The sequence below is a fragment of the Pantherophis guttatus genome, chromosome 3 (genome assembly GCF_059756535.1).
Source record: "Pantherophis guttatus breed Tessera chromosome 3, ASM5975653v1, whole genome shotgun sequence".
In the NCBI taxonomy this organism is placed as follows: Eukaryota; Metazoa; Chordata; class Lepidosauria; order Squamata; family Colubridae; genus Pantherophis; species Pantherophis guttatus.
Window position 1 is genome coordinate 81,241,652 of NC_142065.1, and position 15,240 is coordinate 81,256,891.

At 41.0% G+C, this 15,240-nt stretch overlaps 1 protein-coding gene across 7 annotated transcripts in view; it reads left to right on the plus strand.

Annotated features, from left to right (window-relative positions):
- LRRC8D (leucine rich repeat containing 8 VRAC subunit D) overlaps positions 1 to 15,240 on the plus strand; it is a 79,827-nt gene that overhangs the window by 30,615 nt on the left and 33,972 nt on the right. For 2 of the 7 annotated variants that reach the window (XM_060690029.2, XM_087889924.1), the window contains exon 2: positions 5,247 to 5,391. The exons of 1 other annotated variant lie outside the window; for it this stretch is intronic. The gene's annotated coding sequence lies outside the window, so the exon portion shown is untranslated. Of the gene's footprint in view, positions 1 to 4,917; positions 5,070 to 5,246; positions 5,791 to 5,869; positions 6,049 to 15,240 lie in introns of those variants that run through there. 4 more of the 7 variants (XM_034437183.3, XM_034437182.3, XM_034437184.2 and 1 more) reach the window with 4 other exon arrangements.

A 15,240-nucleotide genomic window follows, 5' to 3' on the forward strand; every position in this document is an offset into this window, starting at 1 on the left:
TGTCATCTGCATCTCTATAATTGTCTGGTTTGGCTCTGCAACCAAGCAAGACAGGCACAGACTTCAATGGATAGTTAGAACTGCAGAAAAAGCCTTCCATTGAGGACCTGTATACTGCATGAGCCAGAAAGAGGGCTGTGAAAATATCTATACAGACCCCTCACATCCTGGACATAAACTGTTTCAACTTCTTTCCTCAAAAAGACGCTATAGGGCACTGCACACCAGAACAACTAGACACAAGGACACCCCCCCATGCCATCCCTCTGCTAAACAACTAATTCCCACAATACTGTCAAACTGTAGGGCTGTGTTACTATTATTCTCATCTTTCCTATTACTTATCTCCTTATCTTCTTATGACTATAACTTGTTGCTTGTATCTTACGATTTATATTGTTTTATTTAGTATTGTAGTATGATTTATGTTGGTGGCTTATGTAGTATCCTATGATTATCACTAAGTGTTGTCTCTTATTATTCATAATAAATGTATTTTTATGATGATTATGATCACGATTTATCACTTGTTGCTTGCATGTATACTGAGAGTTTATGCACTGGAGACAAATTCCTTGTGTGTCCAATCACACCTGGCCAATAAAGAATTCTGTAAGTCGGTCTTTTGGAGATTTTTATTTTATTTTATTTTATTTTATTTTATTTTATTTTATTTTATTTTATTTTATTTTATTATTTTATTTTATTTTATTTTATTTTATTTTATTTTATTTTATTTTATTTTATTTTTATACCGCCCTTCTCCCGAAGGACTCAGGGCGGTGAACAGCCATAATAAAAACAATGTACAAAAATAGAATTTAAGAGAAGATTAAAATAATTAAATCATGGGCTGAATTTAAAACTCTCATTTTAAAACCAATTTTAAAACCCCATTAAAACCAAATTAAAATCATTTATCCCATCAGAGCGGCTTGCTGGAATAACAGGGTCTTCACTTCACGACAGAAGGCACAGAGGTCGGGGATCCTTTGTATGTCCGGGGGTAATTCATTCCAGAGGGCAGGGGCCCCCACAGAGAAGGCTCTCCCCCTGGGGGTCGCCAGTCTACATTGTTTGGCTGACGGCACCCTGAGGAGGCCCTCTCTGTGTGAGCATACCGATCGGTGGGAGCCAATTGGTGGCAGAATGCGGTCTTGTAGATAGCCAGGTCCTAAGCCATGGAGCGCTTTAAAGATGGTAACCAACACCTTGAAGCGCACCCAGCAGACCACTGGGAGCCAGTGCAGCTCGCACAAAAGGGGTGTTACATGGGAGCGACGGGTCGCCCCCATTATTAGTCGCGCAGCCGCATTCTGGACCAGTTGGAGCCTCCGGGTGCTCCTCAAGGGGAGCCCCATGTAGAGAGCGTTACAATAGTCCAGACGGGAAGTGACGAGGGTGTGAGTGACTGTGCGCAAGGCGTCCCGATCCAGAAAGGATTGGGACGCCTTGCACAATGTATATATGCAATGTCTCATGCACATACAAAAGGAGTAGGATTTACAGCAAACAGTTTGTTGTTCTGCATCTTCCCCCTTCCTCCCCCAGTTCATTCTCATGGAATGAGACAAAGTACAGTTCTCTGAGAGTTTTTGTAGCATACACACAAAAAGTACAAGTATCCATTACCAAACTAGGAAACATTGTGCTAGTAGACAGTGGGGTTCAACCCAGGGGTGAAATCCACTTACCTTTGCTACTGGTTCGCAAATGTGAGCGTACTCGCTACGCTCACACGCGCCTCCTCCATGCATGTGCAGAGGGACAAAAACGGGACGTGATGACATCCCGGCGGGTGGGCGGAGCCTCCCGCTGCTGACACTACCGGTTCGCCCGGGCTGGATAGAACCGGCCAAATTTCACCACTGGTTCAACCCTGATGTCTAGACCTCAAGGCCTTCTACTATGAGAGTTATAATTGTGTAGAAACAGCTGCTTATCTCTCAAGGAGAGTAAGATTTTGCTTGTTAGAATAGTGTGGAGCAGAGGAGCAGAAACTCTAGCAAGCAGAATAGTGGATGTTAGAGGAGTCTTCAGTTGAACAGACTTTCTTTTCCTAGTCCTAGATAATAGCTGTTTGAGCTTTTTTCCCCTGCTTCATTGGAATGAACAAAGCAGATTTAAATTAGTTAAACTTCCTGTTTCTTGCTCTTTTGATATATTCTAGTTTGTTTAGGTGCCTGATTATTATTTATTTATTGATTCAATTTATATGCCACCCTTTTCCGGAGACTCAGGGCGGCTTACAATGCGTTAAGCAATAGCCTTCATACCTTCTTAGTAGGGCTTTCGGGGGGGGGGCCCTAAGCGGTGTTCTTTTTTATACAAAGTCAGCTTATTGCCCCCACAAACCATTTTGTGGGGATAATAATTTGGTAATCATTTTACCTACCTCGAAAGGATGGAAGGCTGAGTCAACCTTGAGCCTGGTGAGATTTGAACTTGCAGTAATTGCAGGTAGCTGGTGTTACTTAATAGTGCTTTGCTTATGGACTTTGCTCCCCTGCAGGTTGAATAGAATTGTATCCAGAATCTTTTTATGATGCAGAAATCATAAAAAAAAACCTGGTTCACAGTCATGGCAATAGAGAGGTATTTAAAACAATACTAAATTAACTTTATGAATATTTGTACCACTTCATTGGTCTTGAACTATCCACTCATTATGCATCGCCCATTATAGTGAAAAACCCTGCTGCTTTTAAAATTGTATTTAATTAGTAAAGAAGAAAGGAAATGTTTAAAAAGTGATAAACATGTTTTAAAAGGAGAGTCTGGCTTCTGGTTCAGAAGCACACCAACTTGGATTAAAGGAATAATTTGCACATTATGTACATCTTAGGGCTGACAGTAAAAACTGGAACATTTTAGATGTTTCAAAACATGGCAACTCTGGAAAATCTTGTAAAGGCATTTTCCCTGTATGCACAGCCAGTTTCTGTATGAAGATGTATCTGAGTAGGAAAGATGTACAGATAGTCCCCAATTTACAATGGGTTACTTATTGACCATTCAAAGTTATGACAGACTTCTCCGGGGCTTCTTATGACCCAAATTCAAAGTTCCAACATCCTCCTAGGTCATGTGACTGCATTTGATGTGCTTGGCAACTGGCCCACTTCTACAGTTGTTTGTGGTCATGTGACCACAATTTATGACACTTTTTTGCCGGAAACCAATGCTTCTGGTTGCCAACAATGGATTTGCTTAACAATTGCAAAAAAAGAATCAAGTCAGGTGCAGTTACCTAGTGGCCTGCTTAAGGACGGGAACAACTTATCACTGTAATTCTAGGCTCAATAACAGTTGTAAGTTGACGACTACATGTAGGCAGTGCAGTATAGTATGGCACAAGTACTTATGTGCAGACTGTTATGTTTAGCCTATCATTTTAGTAGTCCACCAGACTAGAAACTGGGAGATGGTGAGTTCTAGTTCCACCTTAGGCACAACTGGGTGACCTTAGGAGTCAACAATGACCTAAAGGCACCCTCCAACAAACACATTTATATTATGCCTTTTATAAAGGAGTTCAAGATATAGAGTGTTCTCTTCTACTCTTCTCCATGACAAGGTTGAGCTACATGAGAGCAACTTAAGACAAAGGCACGCGTGAGCTGCTTCCCTCTAGAGTAGAGGGAGTAGACTAGCTTGTAGGGCTGACTAAAACCTGGGTCATCCTGATTTAGCCCAACATTGGAAGGGCTAAACCACATTGTCTCTTTCCCAATTTTAGAGTCTGATATTTGGGAAGGAAGGAGGTGCTAAAAAGGGACTTGATGATAAAATAGATATTCCTAACCTCCACTGCTCAGAGCTAACCAGCTCTTGTTGCTTGCAAGGCACCAGCACATTATGTTCCAAAGTATTCAAGTAGACTGACTTTCTCTCATGGGTCCAGTAAAAACCAGATCTCCCACGTTGTGCCCAACAAACAGGAAGTGTAGTTACGTTGTGCTGTTCCCCTGTATATCAGCAAAACTTCCTGCCCATAGCCTTATCTTGTCCACAATACTGGAGGAATGGAGGATAACCTTGTTGAATAGCAGACAACTGTTTCTGAGATAAGCTGGAGATGGCAGGGAGAGCGAGATGATCACAGTGTATACATAATATAATAACACTTATTTCAGGTCGCTTCTTCCATTTTAACTCAGTCTGCTGTGATTAATGTGGCCGCTTAAGTTAAACCGTTTTGAACCTGTGCCAAGCCTCCTTCAGATCTGTGGCCATAGCGGGAGAGGTTTCTATTAGGGCAACCTAATTAAAAACATTAAAAACAACCACCTGTGTAGGTGCTTTTTCAAGAGGCAGCTGGGCTTTCTGGTTTGTCTTTGAAGATTTCACTTCTCATCCATGAAACTTCTTCAGCTCTGAATCTTGTTTTTCTCTGAAGACGTTTCTCTTCTCATCCAAGAAGCTTCCTCAGCTCTAGCTGAAACATCTTCAAAGAAAAACCAGAAAGTCCACTTGTCTTTTGAAAAAGCACCTTTGGGACAACCATGACCTGGATGACTGAGAATCTCCATAGACAACCATCTATGAAGTTCTTCACCTCGATGATAAACCCAGAGAGGAAGCCTTGTTTTTGAGTGTTGGGAGTCTGGGATGAAATATCGGGCAGGCGTCCAGAGTGGATAAGGTCCGCTGTGGCTCGCGCGTGGATGGGAACTGAGCGGATCATTTCCGCGGCGTGAAGTTTCACCTCTTTTTGCTCTAGCAGGTGGACGATCGATCCCAACTGGGGAACGGTCGCATATTTTTTTTTCTCCTTTAAAAAAAAAATGATGCAAGCAGATACTTGGACGCAGAGTCCGGCTCTCGTGTTTTATGCAAAACGGTGAGCCGGTTGAACGAAAAGAAGAAAAAAAAAAAGCCCTTCGCTGTAATACGTCGACGGTTCCTAGTTCCCGCCTCATACCAGCTAGCAAGGTGCCGAAGTGAATCAGCCTGGCTTGGAGATCCAGCGCCAGAGAGCTAAGAAGCGGCAGCGCCAGGCGAGGGAAACTTTGCAGACTTTGCAAGAGAATCGCGGGTGCCGATGTCAAACTAGGTGCTGGATCGGGGTGAGAGGGAGGATCAGCCAAGGTTCCCGCGTCTGGGGGAAGGGAAGGGGAGGGGGTCGGTTTGCTAGGAAGAGGGCTAAACGGGGAAAAGAGGGAGAAAATGGACGTTCGTAGTAGAAGCGTCCACGCTGCCGAGGACAGCCCGGAAAACCCACCCTTGCTTTTCTTCTCTTCCAGGAGACCCCCGCGTCTCTGCAGGACCGACCAAAATGACTGAGTGATCATCCCGGGCTCGCTGCCTTCTCCGGCTTCTCCCGATCCTCCAGGAAGCCGCAGCTTGAAGGAAGGAAGGAAGGTGTAGAAAAGAGCGCGGCTCGCTCAGGTACGGACGAGCCCCCCCCCCGCCTTCCCCCGCGACCCCGGAGCCTGAAGAGCGAGCAGTCTATATACATGCATAATGTATATATATATATATATATGGCCCCCGCTTGCCTGCTTGCTCAACAGCAGCCTCGGCGCTGCTCGGCGCAAATGCGCAGTTGACAAGTCTGGTTTGGAGGGAGGGAGGGAGAAGAGGCGAAGGGCGGGGGTAAAAGGCACGTTGTTTTCCTCGGTTGGGGCTTCCCAGCCCAGAGTGGGCTTTTCCGGGACCGGCTTATTCCAGCCTTCCGAGCGCCGGTTGCTCTTTGTTCGCTCGGCCGGGCCACCTGAGCTCCTGTGTATCGCGATCCGGAGAGCCCCGGCAGACAATGGTGGAGCCGCTTACGAAGCAGACCGAAAAGTAGGAGCATCAGAGCAAACCGGCTCTAGCCGGGAGGCGCTGGAGGAGGGGAATTGAATTGACGCCGGACTGCGAGAGCGGTTTTCAAGGAGAGCTAGGCGCAACTGAAGGGGTGGATGTTGGCTCTGCTCTCCTAGATCCTTTTTTTTAATTATTTTTTTTAATAAGAAAAAGAAAGAAAAAGAAAGAAAGAAAGAGAGAGGGAAGGGCCTGCGGTCGCCTTTGTCACATCTCCTCCTCTCCCCCCCCCTTTTGGCAGTAAGTTCAGCCTTCGATCATGTTGGAAGGAAATACAATCCGGCCGGGCGAGGGTGTTGGATTGAGCCGCCTTCGGGAGCATTGAGAGGAGGAGGAGGAGGAAGGTTTCCGGTGTTTAAAGTTTTTTTTTTCGGCTCAGCCATTGATGGGTTGGGAGAGCTGGGTTTGTCGAGCGTGCATCCTGCCCTAACGGGAAGGGAAGCTCTTGGTGACATGTGTGATGCGCTGGGGGCTTTTGAAACAAAAGATGGGGAATGTATCAATCGCTGTCTTTGGCATTGAATGGGAGGGGGGGCAACGTGCAGGATAGAAAATACACCCCCTTTCCTGGTGTAAAAGCCTCGTTTCATAGGGATCCCTTGCCGCTGGTTATGATCCCTATGCAATGACCAATATTTTTCTGTGTGTGATTGCTGGGAAGCCTCTACCATGGTTGATGCAAGGACTGCTCATGTCCCCCTTTTTTGCAAGCTGTTTTCGCAGCCTGCCAGAGCAAGAAGTACATAGTTGATACAAAAAAATAAAATAAAAAATCAAGGCCTTTGGTGGGGGAAAAAAGCTGTCCGATTTTCCCACTGAAATATAAATGGAGGAAGGTGACAACTTTTCTGCCTGTCTTCTCTCTTAACTGATGTATGTAACAGTATAGTTTTGCAACAAGGGCTTTTGTTCTGAGAGTTGTAGATGTATTGATAAGAAGGCATAATACAGGTTAAATATTTGTAATTGTATGATTGGGTTTAAAAACTCTGTGAGTTTAATAATTGTGCAGAATTCAACCGGTCAGTTTTATTTAATAAATAAGTCAACCTAGCAAGCTAATAGTAAGTGCACAAAAACTTGGTCCAAGTGAATATGTTGTATTCACTGTTAAGTGCTCTTGATTTTCTTTTTGCTCCCCCCCACCTTTTTTGCTCTGTTAATAAAATACTAATGTTATAATCTCCTCTCCAGATTAACTTTGAGCTAGAATTCTTGCTGGTTTAGGCTGCAGCCATGAGATACTCAGTACTTCTGAAAGTGAGTTCAAGTTGCTTATCCTCTATCCCAATCCCTTCTGGAAGATAAAAGCAGATGTTTGACATTCTCTGCTTCAGGAATGTGTATTCCACTACTAGTGCAGAGTGTCGAAAATGGTCAAGACTGTTTTGAGTTTGCAGTGTCTGAAAGGGAAGCTGTTGGTTAGATTTGTCACAGGTTAAATGAAAAGGATACCCCAAGGCTTTCTACTCTTAGCAGTAAGAATGAGTTGAATATAGTATTTAAGAATAGTTATCCATTCCTTAGATATCTGAGGTCTATATTGTAGAAACTAGACTACCAATTCTTTCTCCAAAGACCAAGCTAGATACTTTGATGGCAGATCTGTTTCCTGAAAGCATGCATCTTGCTCAAGGGATAGGAGACCATATCTGTCAGAAGGAATAGCCAAAATAAGTCATTTTCTCTTGCCTGGAAAAAATATATTTTCTATTTCAGTTTGATAGAACCCAATATTTTTTTAAAAAAATTGTTTTACTTTGGCCTCTGTAGTAATTTCATTTTTTCAGACATTTTATATCTATGTCCTTTGAACTTTTTGACTTCATTCTTAATTTTTCTTGTCTGACCATATTTGGTTTTATCCAGTTCTGTTATTCATTTCTGGCAGGGAAGTCTAGAAGAAGGTAGTGCATTCCTTTTTCCTTCATATTTACTCTCAGGAAAATTTTTAATGCCATTAGTGGTACTGAGGTTGGAAAATTCTTGGAGTGAGGAAAATTCCTGGAGAATTTGGTGGTAAAAAATATAGGGCAATGAAGACATTTTGAATCCCCATTGCTCTCAAGATGTTGATTAGAATATCCTTGGAAAGTTCTGCAGAGCTAAATCTAGCTCTCAGTGATTCCTCAGGCTTATCTTGGTAGTACCATCATAGTAAATCAGGGGTGGCAAACTCAGTTTCATTGAGGGCCGCATCACGGTTGTGTTTGACCTTGGGGGAGGGAGGTGGGCATGGCCAGGGGTGGGTGTGGGCGTGGCTAGCTCAACATCACTCATCTTGGAGGCACCTGTTGTGGCCTGAGCGCTCTGCCAGCGAAAACTGAGCTCTGTTTTCGCTGGCAGAGAGTTGCAGGAGGCCATTGCAGCTGAAAATGTAGCTTGAGAGGGCTGCACACAGCCCTTCTGAGCTCCATTTTGGCTGGCAGAGGCACCGCAGGCCTGTCCTTCGTTGTTTCTACGGAGGCCCCCGCAGGCCAGATCTAAGCATCTTGCAGGCCGGATCCAGCCCCTGGGCCTTGAGTTTGACAACCTTGTTGTAGACAGTAGAGTAGGGTATAGTTATCCAACCTGCCTGGCAAAATATTCTTGTTTAGCAGAAGGACTCTGTACATTCTTCCTGGTCTTTTCAAGGCTTATCAGACTATCAAAATAACTTGCATGTTACCAGAAAGTTCTAAAAAATATAATTACCCCCTTCATGTTCAGTCTCAGTTACAGAATGTTATATTATGCGTATGCGTAGTTCTTTGAACTTACCTCTTGAACCCTTAGGGATGATTCTTCCACTCTCTGGTCTCCAACAAAGATTGGACAGTAATTATTTTCCTGGACCATCCTGAGCTTATATGTGGCTTGTTTCAGATGTGAAGCCAACTCCTGTAGTACATTAACTATAATGCACATGCGAATTAAGCCATTATAACTAATTCTACAAGTGATGCCTGAAAGAAAGCATGGCATAACGTAATGCATGAATCTATATTGTTTCTGATGATAGATCTTAGATAAAACTTTATGCCATTTATTTTTGGATTTTATCAGGATACTGCTTATGCAGTTTGCCAGGAAGAGAAGAGGTAAAGCAGATTTATCAACTGAAGTATTTATCAACTTGTTGGAGCTGAAATAGATATGTCATGTGTATACCAAGTCAATAGCAAATGGTTTGGCAAACTTGGGTGTTCTCCACATAAACATTCTTAATGACTTGAGAAGAATTCTAAGTTAACATCCTATCTGGTTAAGTTATTGGCGATATCAAACTGTTGGCATGATGATCTGGATATGACTTAATTTTTAGGGAAAGTCTATACAGGTAGTTCTTGACTTACAACAGTTCATTTAGTGACCGTTTAAAGTTACAGCGGCACCTAAAAAATTGAACTATGACTATTTTTCACACTCATAACCATTGCAGCATCCCCATGATCAAAATTTGGATGCTTGGCAACTGTTTCCTATTTATGACAGTTGCAGTGTCTTGGCATCATGTTATCCCCCTTTTGTGACATTCTGACAAGCAAAGTCAATGGTTGTAAGTGTGAAAAATGATTATAAGTCACTTTTTTCAGTGCCATTGTAATTTTGAATGTGTAGGAGATGACCAGACCGACGCCAAGGGAGGGGTCAAACGCGTCATCAATCATGAGTTCCTGCGCACCCATAAGAGATCTAAGTCCAGCCCACCGTGAATTCCTTTCTTAACTCCTGTTTTTCCCGAATTTCTCTTGACTGTTAGTAGTTCAGATTCTCATAGGGAGCTTAAGCTTGCAATAAATCTTTATATATTTGAACTTCTTCGAATCTCCTGATTTCCCCTGCACTTGACAGAATGGTTGCTAAATGAACTGTTGTAAATTGAGGACTACCTGTGTTTATGTCTTGATGTAGCTTTTTAATGAGATTTTGGGTTAGAAGAACTAGGATAATCCTGAATAAAGCCCATGTAAATTGCCAGAATTTCAGATATTGGGGATAGTTAGGCCGATGGACGGACAGACAGGTGGATAATTTTACATTTAAAGCATTATACACATGCATACAATCTTAACTTTTAAAGCATTTTACAATATAAAAGTTTACATTTAAAAAGACAGCTGCATACATACATTTAACTTTTGTGTGTCGTGGGGGGGGAGATTACTGTCAAAAGCAAAAGAGGTGAATGCTTCCAACATCTTATTTTGATTTGGTTTGGTTTTGCTTTCTTCAGCTTTCCAGGTTTTGAAAAGTGTTGTTTCTATTTTGTTCATAGAAGTATATTTTCATTGAAACCAGGGATATAAGGCAGCATTTATTCATATTTATAGTTACTGTGTATTTTGCATGATGCAATTTGTCTTTAAGCAGAGCAATCTCCAGACATTTTGGCAAAAACATATTCTGGCGCCCCCTATGGTTCAGTTCATCATCTGATTTTTTTAGGGATTTCAAAAAGGCGCCTTCTGGCGGGGAGGGTTCCCTTCAGGTTTTTTGACTTTTATGCTTTCAATTTTCAGCCTTGAACATTTTTTTTCCTTTTCTTGAATGGAATCAACAGTCTATAATTTTATTTACATCAACATGCATTGTTGCCATATGGCAACCATTCCACAAAATTATATCTAGCCCTTCAGCAGGATTGTTGGCACAGGGAATGCGCTATTATTGTTTTTTTGCCTTTTTAAAAATTGTGGTTTTTAAAAGTCTTTTTTATTTGAGTTAATAGATGGTAGATGTGATGGAGTCTTCTGAAGTGGTGGGTGGAGTTAAGAGATTGACTAGCATGAAAACCCTGAAGGGGAGGGAGACCTGACTTTCCCTAAATCCCTGAAGGGTTTATCTAGTTGTTCTCTAGAGCAGGGGTGTCAAATTCAAGGCCTGGGGGCTGGATCCGGCCTGAGGGGTGCTTAGATCTGGGCCGCAGGGCCGCCCTTGAAACAGTGAAGGACTGGCCTGTACTCCCTCTGCCAGTGACAACGGAGCTCGGGAGGGCCGCATGCGAAAATGGACTCCCAAGCTTCATTTTTGCTGGCAGAGAGTTGCAGGAAGCAGTTGCAGCCGAAAACGGAGCTCGGGAGCCCATTTTCTCTGGCAGAGCGCTCAGGTCACCACAGGTGCCCCCGACACGAGTGATGTCAAGCTGGCTACACCCACCCTGGCCATGCTCACCCCGCCCTCCCCCCCCTGAGGTCAAACACAATCCTGATGTGGCCCTCAGTGAAATCAAGTTTGATACCCCTGCTCTAGAGAACAACCAGATAAACCCTTCAGGGATTTAGGGAAAGTCAGGTCTCCATCACTTCCTCCCCTTCAGGGATCTGGTGAGATTCTTGCAAATATGCAAGTAGCAAACAAGAAACTTCTCTGATCAGCTCATGGTGCACTTGATAGCAGAAGAATACATTTCTTCAGGAAAGGAATTCTTAATTTGTCCTTTCATTGCATTTTTATTCATTAAATATTTGCCTGACACAAGGCAAACCACTTTAGTAACATTCATCTCTTATTAAACTGTTTCTGTTAGTTTTCAGTGTTACTGAAGAAATGCAGTGGTTTCAAAAACTGCTGAGAATTTCGGCCTTTAGCTGATATCACCCCTGAAGGTAAGGTGAAGCAACCAGCTCAAGTTGCCGAAGCAGCCATTGTATATTGTAGGCAAGTCTCCTATTGAACAGAAACTGCTACCAAGTTATAGGAATAAAAAGAGAACTGATTGTAAACCCATTGAGCTGTTTTTGTTTGGAAATTCTTAATTCTGATTAAGTTCAGCTTGGGTTAAATTAAAATGGTTGTGTTGTGCAGGTAGCACAGATGCTGTTAGGTGTAAACCCAAAGAATGCCACCACTGATGTGACTTCTGATGCTTCTGAATTGCAGAATGAAGACTAAAGACTTACATTAAAGGAGGTTAGGAGAAGGTTAAAACTGATCTTGATGATGTGGTCAGATTGTGGCACATTTTTATCACATTTTTGTCTTCAGATACTTTTTAATTATGAGTGAAAGAGATGATAACGTGTATTATAAAGATAAGAATTTTGTGACCGATGAGCTATGAGTTTTAGTATCTTTTCTGAGGCACCTTGTAGTTTACGATAAGGATCATGAAAATTAAAGGGAAGGAGTATTAGCAGAATGTTTAACCTAGGCAACTTTATGTGCATTGTGTATGTGTTTGTATATATGCATGTAAATATAAGGGATGCATATATATGAATAACTGTGATTCATTCAGAAAGCTGTAATAGTCTTATACCCAAGCATACAAAGCCTATTGAAGATTTTTTAAAGAGTGGGCTCATAGAAGAGTTTCAGACAAAGCAGAAATTGTTTACTATTTCAAAAGCATTGATATGTATCTCAGTTGCCCTATTATTAAAGGTTGTAATTCTAGTAGTTCAGAAAGAAATATATCCGCTGCGTGGAATCTTTGGGATTTGGAATGCTAATTAATGCATTGTTTTAAAAGCTAATTACTCAGTGCTTTTCTGAATGCTTCTACTGAAACCTGTGTCATTATAAACACAGGCCATTAATAATTTCAGTTTCGTCTACATGAACGTAGATTATAGGTAGTCTTCAAGTTATGACCATTCATTTACCAACCTTGCGAAGTTATGATGGCATTGAAAAAAATGACCTACAACTGGCCCTCGCACTTAACACTGTTGCAGTGTTTCTGTGTTCACATGACTGTGGCAACAGGCATGTATTTATGATGGTTGCAGCATCCCAGGGGTTACGTGATGGCCATTTGCAACCTGCCCAGCTGGGCTCAATAGGGGAAATTGGATTCATTTAAAGACCATGGCAAAAAAAGGTCTTAAAGTTGAGTGTGGTGACGCGCTGACTCTCTGCATTGCTTATTGATAGGTTCTGATTCTAATTGTGGTCATAAATGGAGGATTATCTGTACATTCTAGAATAAATGTTTAGAGGTATTGTCATGAGAAGAAGACTTAAGAAGCCATCCGAAGCCTTCTATGGAAACAATTGCTCCCATTAGCAGGGGAGTTTTCCAATATCTTCATGACTTCAAAACTAACTATGAAGATTTGGGGAACACCCCTGATTAGGGAACATGCAGAAGAAAGGAAGGGATGATTAAATTTCTTAGCCTTAAAAGACTTCAGTTTGTATAATGTTGAGTTTTGCTCAATGGCTTGTGAAAACTGTAATTTGAAACACAGCTCTACAGTTTATGCAATGTATTTTCTTTTTTCTTTGTCCAGGTCTTCTTGTAAAAAGGGGTGGGGGTGTGAACCCTCAAAAAAATAACAATTGAAACTAGTGAAAAGTAGAAAGTTCCCTCCCATTCATTGCTCATTTTTTTTCTTTCTTGTCTTTCCCTCTATTGTTTTCATCCTGAGTTACATGACAAGAAGTTTCATAATATATGACGCAAGACGAAGAAAAGGGCAGAGTTAGTTTTGCAAGTTTTAACCCATAGAACAGGGGCATTTTTACTGCCTTTTGTCTGTCCTATGCTAGCTATAATTTATATATGTTCTATTTTTATATATATATATTGATTGCTTGTTTTACTATCTGCCATTCATTCAAAAAACTCAAAGGAGGTAACAGAAGATATAGCTGCTGTATATTTGTAAATATATAAATATACCCTGCCATAGACTTAATAACCAAAAAGAGGAATAGAGGTAAAAATGAGTCCAACAGCAAGGTCTTTTTGAGTCGAATAGTAAATCTTAAGAGGCCTTGTTCATATGTTATATTTTTAACCCTATTTCTAGAAGCAACCTTGGCAACAATATCCCTTATCTTGAATAGAACAGACATATATTAATTTCATTAATTATAATGAAATAATCTGCTTGGATCATTCTGCCTATTCTTGGATCCTATTATGATTGGATCCTCCAATCATAAGATCCTATTGGATCTTATGATTAATCTTAATGTGGCTTGTTTGGTTTGGACCTGGTATGATATGAATCCAAGCAGTGTGGTTTTCAAACATTGGTTTATAGTTTTATGTTGAGGAACAGTTTGCTTACATTACTGACTAATGTCATTGTGTGAAAACCGCCAGTATCATCAAAGTTGCTGAGCACATTGTAAGCCGCCCTGAGTCTTCGGAGAAGGGCGGCATATAAATCAAATTAAAAAAAAAAAAAAAAAAGTGCTAATACAGGAAGTATTAATACGACCACAATTGAGCCCAAAATTTTCATGCTAAGCAAGACATTTGTTAAGTGATTTTGCCCCATTTTATGACCTTTCTTACAACAGTTGTTAAGTGAATCATTGTAGTTGTTAAGTTAGTAACATGGTTGTTAAGCGAATCTGGCTTCCCCAATGACTTTGCTTGCCAGAAGGTTGCAAGAGGTGATCACATCACCCCAGGACACTGGAACTGTCATAAATATGAGCTAGTTGCCAAGTGTCCGAATTTTCATCATGTGACCATGGGGATATTTCAATGGTCATAAGGGTGATAAATGGCCATAAATCACTTTTTCCAGTGCCATTGTAACTTGGAACAGTCACTAAATGAAATGTTGTAAGTCAAGGACTACCTTTATTGGTATAAATGTATTCTATTAAATTATAAAAACTGTCTAAAACAATGTTTTGTACATTGGAATCCTCTTTTGCTATTTAAATATATTTTGTTTGGGATAGGAATCTATGAGGCTCAGTTACTTATAGCAGTTAAATAAAATGCACCCTTCCTATATTAATAATTGATTAAATCATCTTATTTGTTTTGAGCATTTATGCAGAAATGTTTGGAACAGGAGAATGAAAAGATTAATGTAACTCTATTCTTCTTACTTGCTCAATTGTGATGAGACTGTGATTTGAATATAAATTGGGACTGAGGAAACAAAAGATCATCATGTTTATAATATATTTAAATTCCCAATTATAAATATGCAATCACTTTTTTCCCCTTATAAAAGGAGAAGAATATTTTTCTGAAGTTTCAAGGAAGCCTGCTTGTATCTGGAGATCTGTTCTAAATCCTGACTTTCAACTTTCATTATGGCATGTATGAGAAGAAGCCATGATCAGGAGAGCCAAACTGGCAGTGTGGGCTTTGTTAAACATCCATATATGATTTCCCAAAGCCATCAGTTTTCCCATAATCATGCCAGGTCCCAATATGAGGAGACAGAAGTTAGCACCAATTGTGAGTTGCCACAGTGAAGCTGTTTAGTATTATTGATGTAATGTTACGGACAATGGCGAGATTGGAGATGATACAGAAGGATAAGTTCTTTCCTCAAAAAATTATCTATCCAAAATTAGGTATATAAATACAAGATAGTAGGCTTAACGAGGGAGAGAATCAGAACATAGTGTACCTACTTTGAGAATGAAGTAAGCAAAAGCAAAAGAAATGTAAATTATTAAATACACCAACATGCCCTGAGACAGTCTGTACCTTTCTATTCATGCAAATCATCCTTACTTCTACCA